Here is a 7526-nt window from a genome sequence, read left to right on the forward strand (position 1 = left end):
TAACCCTAAACCTAGCTCGGGTTTAAAAGTGTACATTCCTGCAGGGTGTCTCAGAAGCCCTCCACTCATCCCATTCGAATTTTTTCCTCAAACCAAAAAATACGACATTCAAACAATCCAACTGGTTCTTAAAACCTCTTGGGGTTGTATCTGCTTTAATAATCTGTCTTCTTTAGGCACATTTTCATTGAGGTGAAAAATGCTGTCAAATGGTAGATACATCGGCATGCTTTTAATGCCTGGCTAGGGTTAGGATTACAAGAACCATAGAATTTTGCTTGAAGTTACACTTCTGGCTGCAATTTTAATGACAAAATGAAGAGTGTTTACCCATTAGAACAGGTATTCTTCACACTTTTCATCTGGCTCAGGTTTGGGATAAAATCAGTGAATGGGGCAAAATACAGAAAGGTGGCCAAAACTGTCCGAAAACTAAAAGTTCAGATGGGAGCAAATTATCACTCATCCTAAAGTTAACTGGGGGCCAGGAATGCAGCACTGACAGTAAAAAACTTCTACGTGTGTGGGATTGCTAACCCTAACTCTAGCTTGGGTTTAAAAGTGTACATTCCTGCAGGGTGTCTCAGAAGCCCTCCAATCATCCCATTCGAGTTTTTTCCTCAAACCAAAAAATACGAGCCTCAAACAATCCAACTGGTTCTTAAAACCTCTTTGGAATGTATCTTCTTTAATAATCTGTCTACTTTAGGCACATTTTCATTGAGGTGAAAAATGCTGTCAAATGGTAGATACATCGGCATGCTTTTAATGCCTGGCTAGGGTTAGGGTTACAAGAACCATACAATTTTGCCCGAAGTTACACTTCTAGCTCCACATTAAATGACAAAATGAAGAGAGTTTCCCCATTAGAACAGGTATTCTTCACACTTTTCATTTGGCTCAGGTTTGGGATAAAATCTGTGAATGGGGCAATATACAGAAAGGTGGCCAAAACTGTCCGAAAACTAAAAGTGCAGATAGGAGCAAATTATCACTAATCCTAAAGTTAAGTGGGGGCCCGGAATGCAGCACTGACAGTAAAAAACTTCTACGTGTGTGGGATCGCTAACCCTAACCCTAGCTAGGGTTTAACAGTGTACATTCCTGCAGGGTGTCTCAGAAGCCCTCCAATCATCCCATTCGAATTTTTTCCTCAAACCAAAAAATACGAGTCTCAAACAATCCAACTGGTTCTTAAAATCTCTTGGGAATGTATCTTCTTTAATAATCTGTCTTCTTTAGGCACATTTTCATTGATATGAAAAATGCTGTCAAATGGTAGATACATAGGCATGCTTTTAATGCCTGGCTGGGGTTAGGGTTACAAGAACCATAGAATTTTGCCCGAAGATACACTTCTAGCTGTACTTTTAATAACAAAATGAAGAGAGTTTACCCATTAGAACAGGTATTCTTCACACTTTTCATTTGGCTCAGGTTTGGGATAAAATCAGTGAATGGGGCAATATACAAAAAGGTCGCCAAAACTGTCCGAAAACTAAAAGTGCAGATAGGAGCAAATAATCACTCATCCTAAAGTTAACTGGGGAGCCGGAATGCAGCACTGACTTTAAAAAATTCTACGTGTGTGGGATCACTAACCCTAACCCTAGCTAGGGTTTAAAAGTGTGCATTCCTGCAGGGTGTCTCAGAAGCCCTTCAATCAACCAATTCTAATTTTATCCTCAAACCAAAAAATACGAGTCTCAAACAATCCAACTGGTTCTTAAAACCTCTTGGGGTTGTATCTTCTTTAATAATCTGTCTTCTTTAGGCACATTTTCATTGAGGTGAAAAATGCTGTCAAATGGTAGATACATCGGCATGCTTTTAATGCCTGGCAAGGGTTAGGGTTACAAGAACCATAGAATTTTGCCTTAAGTTACACTTCTGGCTGCACTTTTAATGACAAAATGAAGAGTGTTTACCCATTAGAACAGGTATTCTTCACATTTTTCATCTGGCTCAGGTTTGGGATAAAATCAGTGAATGGGGCAATATACAGATAGGTGGCCAAAACTGTCCGAAAACTAAAAGTGCAGATAGGAGCAAATTATCACTCATCCTAAAGTTAACTGGGGGTCCGGAATGCAGCACTGACAGTAAAAAACTCCTACGTGTGTGGGATCGCTAAACCTAACCCTAGCTAGGGTTTAAAAGTGTACATTCCTGCAGGGTGTCTCAGAAGCCCTTCAATCAACCAATTCTAATTTTTTCCTCAAACCAAAAAATACCAGTCTCAAACAATCCAACTGGTTCTTAAAACCTCTTGGGAATGTATCTTCTTTAATAATTTGTCTTCTTTTGGCACATATTCATTGAGGTGAAAAATGCTTTCAAATGGTAGATACACTACAGTAAATCGGCATGCTTCTAATGCCTGGATAGGGTTAGGGTTACGGTTACAAGAAACATAGAATTTTGCCCGAAGTTACACTTCTAGCTGCACTTTTAATGACAAAATGAAGAGAGTTTACCCATTAGAACATGAATATGTGCCATTAGAACGGGTATTCTTCACACTTTTCATCTGGCTCAGGTTTGGGATAAAATCAGTGAATGGGGCAATATACAGAAAGGTGGCCAAAACTGTCCGAAAACTAAAAGTGCAGATAGGAGCAAATTATCACTCATTCTAAAGTTATGTGGGGGACTGGAAATGCAGCACTGACAGTAAAAAACTTCTACGTGTGTGGGATCGCTAACCCTAACCCTAGCTAGGGTTTAAAAGTGTACATTCCTGCAAGGTGTCTCAGAAGCCCTCCAATCATTCGATTCGAATTTTATCCTCAAACCAAAGAATACGAGTCTCAAACAATCCAACTGGTTCTTAAAACCTCTTGGGAATGTATCTTCTTTAATAATCTGTCTTCTTTAGGCACATATTCATTGAGGTGAAAAATGCTGTCAAATGGTAGATACAGTACATCGGCATGCTTTAAATGCCTGGCTAGGGTTAGGGTTACAGGAACCATAGAATTTTGCCCGAAGTTACACTTCTAGCTGCACTTTAAATGACAAAATGAAGACAGTTTACCCATTAGAACAGGTATTCTTCACACTTTTCATCTGGCTCAGGTTTGGGATAAAATCAGTGAATGGGGCAATATACAGAAAGGTGGCCAAAACTGTCCAAAAATTAAAAGTGCAGATAGGAGCAAATTATCACTCATCCTAAAGTTAACTGGGGGCCAGGAATGCAGCACTGACAGTAAAAAACTTCTACGTGTGTGGGATCGCTAACCCTAACCCTAGCTAGGGTTTAAAAGTGTAGATTCATTCAGGGTGTCTCAGAAGCCCTCCAATCATCCCATTCGAATTTTTTCCTCAAACCAAAAAATACGAGTCTCAAACAATCCAACTGGTTCTTAAAACCTCTTGGGAATGTATCTTCCTTAATAATCTGTCTTCTTTAGGCACATTTTCATTGAGGTGAAAAATGCTGTCAAAAGGTAGATACAGTATAGTAAATCGGCATGCTTCTAATGCCTGGATAGGGTTAGGGTTACGATTACAAGAACCATAGAATTTTGCCTTAAGTTACACTTCTAGCTGCACTTTTAATGACAAAATGAAGAGAGTTTACCCATTAGAACAGGTATTCTTCACACTTTTCATTTGGCTCAGGTTTGGGATAAAATCAGTGAATGGGGCAATATACAAAAAGGTCGCCAAAACTGTCCGAAAACTAAAAGTGCAGATGGAAGCAAATTATCACTCATCCTAAAGTTAACTGGGGGCCCGGAATGCAGCACTGACAGTAAAAAACTTCTACGTGTGTGGGATCGCTAACCCTAACCCTAGCTAGGGTTTAAAAGTGTACATTCCTGCAGGGTGTCTCAGAAGCCCTCCAATCATCCCATTCGAATTTTTTCCTCAAACCAAAAAATATGAGTCTCAAACAATCCAACTGGTTCTTAAAACCTCTTGGGAATGTTTCTTCTTTAATAATCTGTCTTCTTTAGCCACATTTTCATTGAGGTGAAAAATGCTGTTAAATGGTACATACATCGGCATGCTTTTTATGCCTGGCTAGGGTTAGGGTTACAAGAACCATAGAATTTTGCCCGAAGTTACACTTCTAGCTCCACATTAAATGACAAAATGAAGAGAGTTTCCCCATTAGAAGAGGTATTCTTCACACTTTTCATTTGGCTCAGGTTTGGGATAAAATCTGTGAATGGGGCAATATACAGAAAGGTGACCAAAACTGTCCGAAAACTAAAAGTTCAGAAAGGAGCAAATTATCACTCATCCTAAAGTTAACTGGGGTTCAGGAATGCAGCACTGAAAGTAAAAAACTTCTACAGTACGTGTGTGGGATTGCTAACCCTAAACCTAGCTCCGGTTTAAAAGTGTACATTCCTGCAGGGTGTCTCAGAAGCCCTCCACTCATCCCATTCGAATTTTTTCCTCAAACCAAAAAATACGACATTCAAACAATCCAACTGGTTCTTAAAACCTCTTGGGGTTGTATCTGCTTTAATAATCTGTCTTCTTTAGGCACATTTTCATTGAGGTGAAAAATGCTGTCAAATGGTAGATACATCGGCATGCTTTTAATGCCTGGCTAGGGTTAGGATTACAAGAACCATAGAATTTTGCTTGAAGTTACACTTCTGGCTGCAATTTTAATGACAAAATGAAGAGTGTTTACCCATTAGAACAGGTATTCTTCACACTTTTCATCTGGCTCAGGTTTGGGATAAAATCAGTGAATGGGGCAAAATACAGAAAGGTGGCCAAAACTGTCCGAAAACTAAAAGTTCAGATGGGAGCAAATTATCACTCATCCTAAAGTTAACTGGGGGCCAGGAATGCAGCACTGACAGTAAAAAACTTCTACGTGTGTGGGATTGCTAACCCTAACTCTAGCTTGGGTTTAAAAGTGTACATTCCTGCAGGGTGTCTCAGAAGCCCTCCAATCATCCCATTCGAGTTTTTTCCTCAAACCAAAAAATACGAGCCTCAAACAATCCAACTGGTTCTTAAAACCTCTTTGGAATGTATCTTCTTTAATAATCTGTCTACTTTAGGCACATTTTCATTGAGGTGAAAAATGCTGTCAAATGGTAGATACATCGGCATGCTTTTAATGCCTGGCTAGGGTTAGGGTTACAAGAACCATACAATTTTGCCCGAAGTTACACTTCTAGCTCCACATTAAATGACAAAATGAAGAGAGTTTCCCCATTAGAACAGGTATTCTTCACACTTTTCATTTGGCTCAGGTTTGGGATAAAATCTGTGAATGGGGCAATATACAGAAAGGTGGCCAAAACTGTCCGAAAACTAAAAGTGCAGATAGGAGCAAATTATCACTAATCCTAAAGTTAAGTGGGGGCCCGGAATGCAGCACTGACAGTAAAAAACTTCTACGTGTGTGGGATCGCTAACCCTAACCCTAGCTAGGGTTTAACAGTGTACATTCCTGCAGGGTGTCTCAGAAGCCCTCCAATCATCCCATTCGAATTTTTTCCTCAAACCAAAAAATACGAGTCTCAAACAATCCAACTGGTTCTTAAAATCTCTTGGGAATGTATCTTCTTTAATAATCTGTCTTCTTTAGGCACATTTTCATTGATATGAAAAATGCTGTCAAATGGTAGATACATAGGCATGCTTTTAATGCCTGGCTGGGGTTAGGGTTACAAGAACCATAGAATTTTGCCCGAAGATACACTTCTAGCTGTACTTTTAATAACAAAATGAAGAGAGTTTACCCATTAGAACAGGTATTCTTCACACTTTTCATTTGGCTCAGGTTTGGGATAAAATCAGTGAATGGGGCAATATACAAAAAGGTCGCCAAAACTGTCCGAAAACTAAAAGTGCAGATAGGAGCAAATAATCACTCATCCTAAAGTTAACTGGGGAGCCGGAATGCAGCACTGACTTTAAAAAATTCTACGTGTGTGGGATCACTAACCCTAACCCTAGCTAGGGTTTAAAAGTGTGCATTCCTGCAGGGTGTCTCAGAAGCCCTTCAATCAACCAATTCTAATTTTATCCTCAAACCAAAAAATACGAGTCTCAAACAATCCAACTGGTTCTTAAAACCTCTTGGGGTTGTATCTTCTTTAATAATCTGTCTTCTTTAGGCACATTTTCATTGAGGTGAAAAATGCTGTCAAATGGTAGATACATCGGCATGCTTTTAATGCCTGGCAAGGGTTAGGGTTACAAGAACCATAGAATTTTGCCTTAAGTTACACTTCTGGCTGCACTTTTAATGACAAAATGAAGAGTGTTTACCCATTAGAACAGGTATTCTTCACATTTTTCATCTGGCTCAGGTTTGGGATAAAATCAGTGAATGGGGCAATATACAGATAGGTGGCCAAAACTGTCCGAAAACTAAAAGTGCAGATAGGAGCAAATTATCACTCATCCTAAAGTTAACTGGGGGTCCGGAATGCAGCACTGACAGTAAAAAACTCCTACGTGTGTGGGATCGCTAAACCTAACCCTAGCTAGGGTTTAAAAGTGTACATTCCTGCAGGGTGTCTCAGAAGCCCTTCAATCAACCAATTCTAATTTTTTCCTCAAACCAAAAAATACCAGTCTCAAACAATCCAACTGGTTCTTAAAACCTCTTGGGAATGTATCTTCTTTAATAATTTGTCTTCTTTTGGCACATATTCATTGAGGTGAAAAATGCTTTCAAATGGTAGATACACTACAGTAAATCGGCATGCTTCTAATGCCTGGATAGGGTTAGGGTTACGGTTACAAGAAACATAGAATTTTGCCCGAAGTTACACTTCTAGCTGCACTTTTAATGACAAAATGAAGAGAGTTTACCCATTAGAACATGAATATGTGCCATTAGAACGGGTATTCTTCACACTTTTCATCTGGCTCAGGTTTGGGATAAAATCAGTGAATGGGGCAATATACAGAAAGGTGGCCAAAACTGTCCGAAAACTAAAAGTGCAGATAGGAGCAAATTATCACTCATTCTAAAGTTATGTGGGGGACTGGAAATGCAGCACTGACAGTAAAAAACTTCTACGTGTGTGGGATCGCTAACCCTAACCCTAGCTAGGGTTTAAAAGTGTACATTCCTGCAAGGTGTCTCAGAAGCCCTCCAATCATTCGATTCGAATTTTATCCTCAAACCAAAGAATACGAGTCTCAAACAATCCAACTGGTTCTTAAAACCTCTTGGGAATGTATCTTCTTTAATAATCTGTCTTCTTTAGGCACATATTCATTGAGGTGAAAAATGCTGTCAAATGGTAGATACAGTACATCGGCATGCTTTAAATGCCTGGCTAGGGTTAGGGTTACAGGAACCATAGAATTTTGCCCGAAGTTACACTTCTAGCTGCACTTTAAATGACAAAATGAAGACAGTTTACCCATTAGAACAGGTATTCTTCACACTTTTCATCTGGCTCAGGTTTGGGATAAAATCAGTGAATGGGGCAATATACAGAAAGGTGGCCAAAACTGTCCAAAAATTAAAAGTGCAGATAGGAGCAAATTATCACTCATCCTAAAGTTAACTGGGGGCCAGGAAT

Source organism: Atractosteus spatula, chromosome 1 (genome assembly GCF_055471065.1).
Source record: "Atractosteus spatula isolate fAtrSpa1 chromosome 1, fAtrSpa1.hap1, whole genome shotgun sequence".
Classification (NCBI taxonomy): Eukaryota; Metazoa; Chordata; class Actinopteri; order Semionotiformes; family Lepisosteidae; genus Atractosteus; species Atractosteus spatula.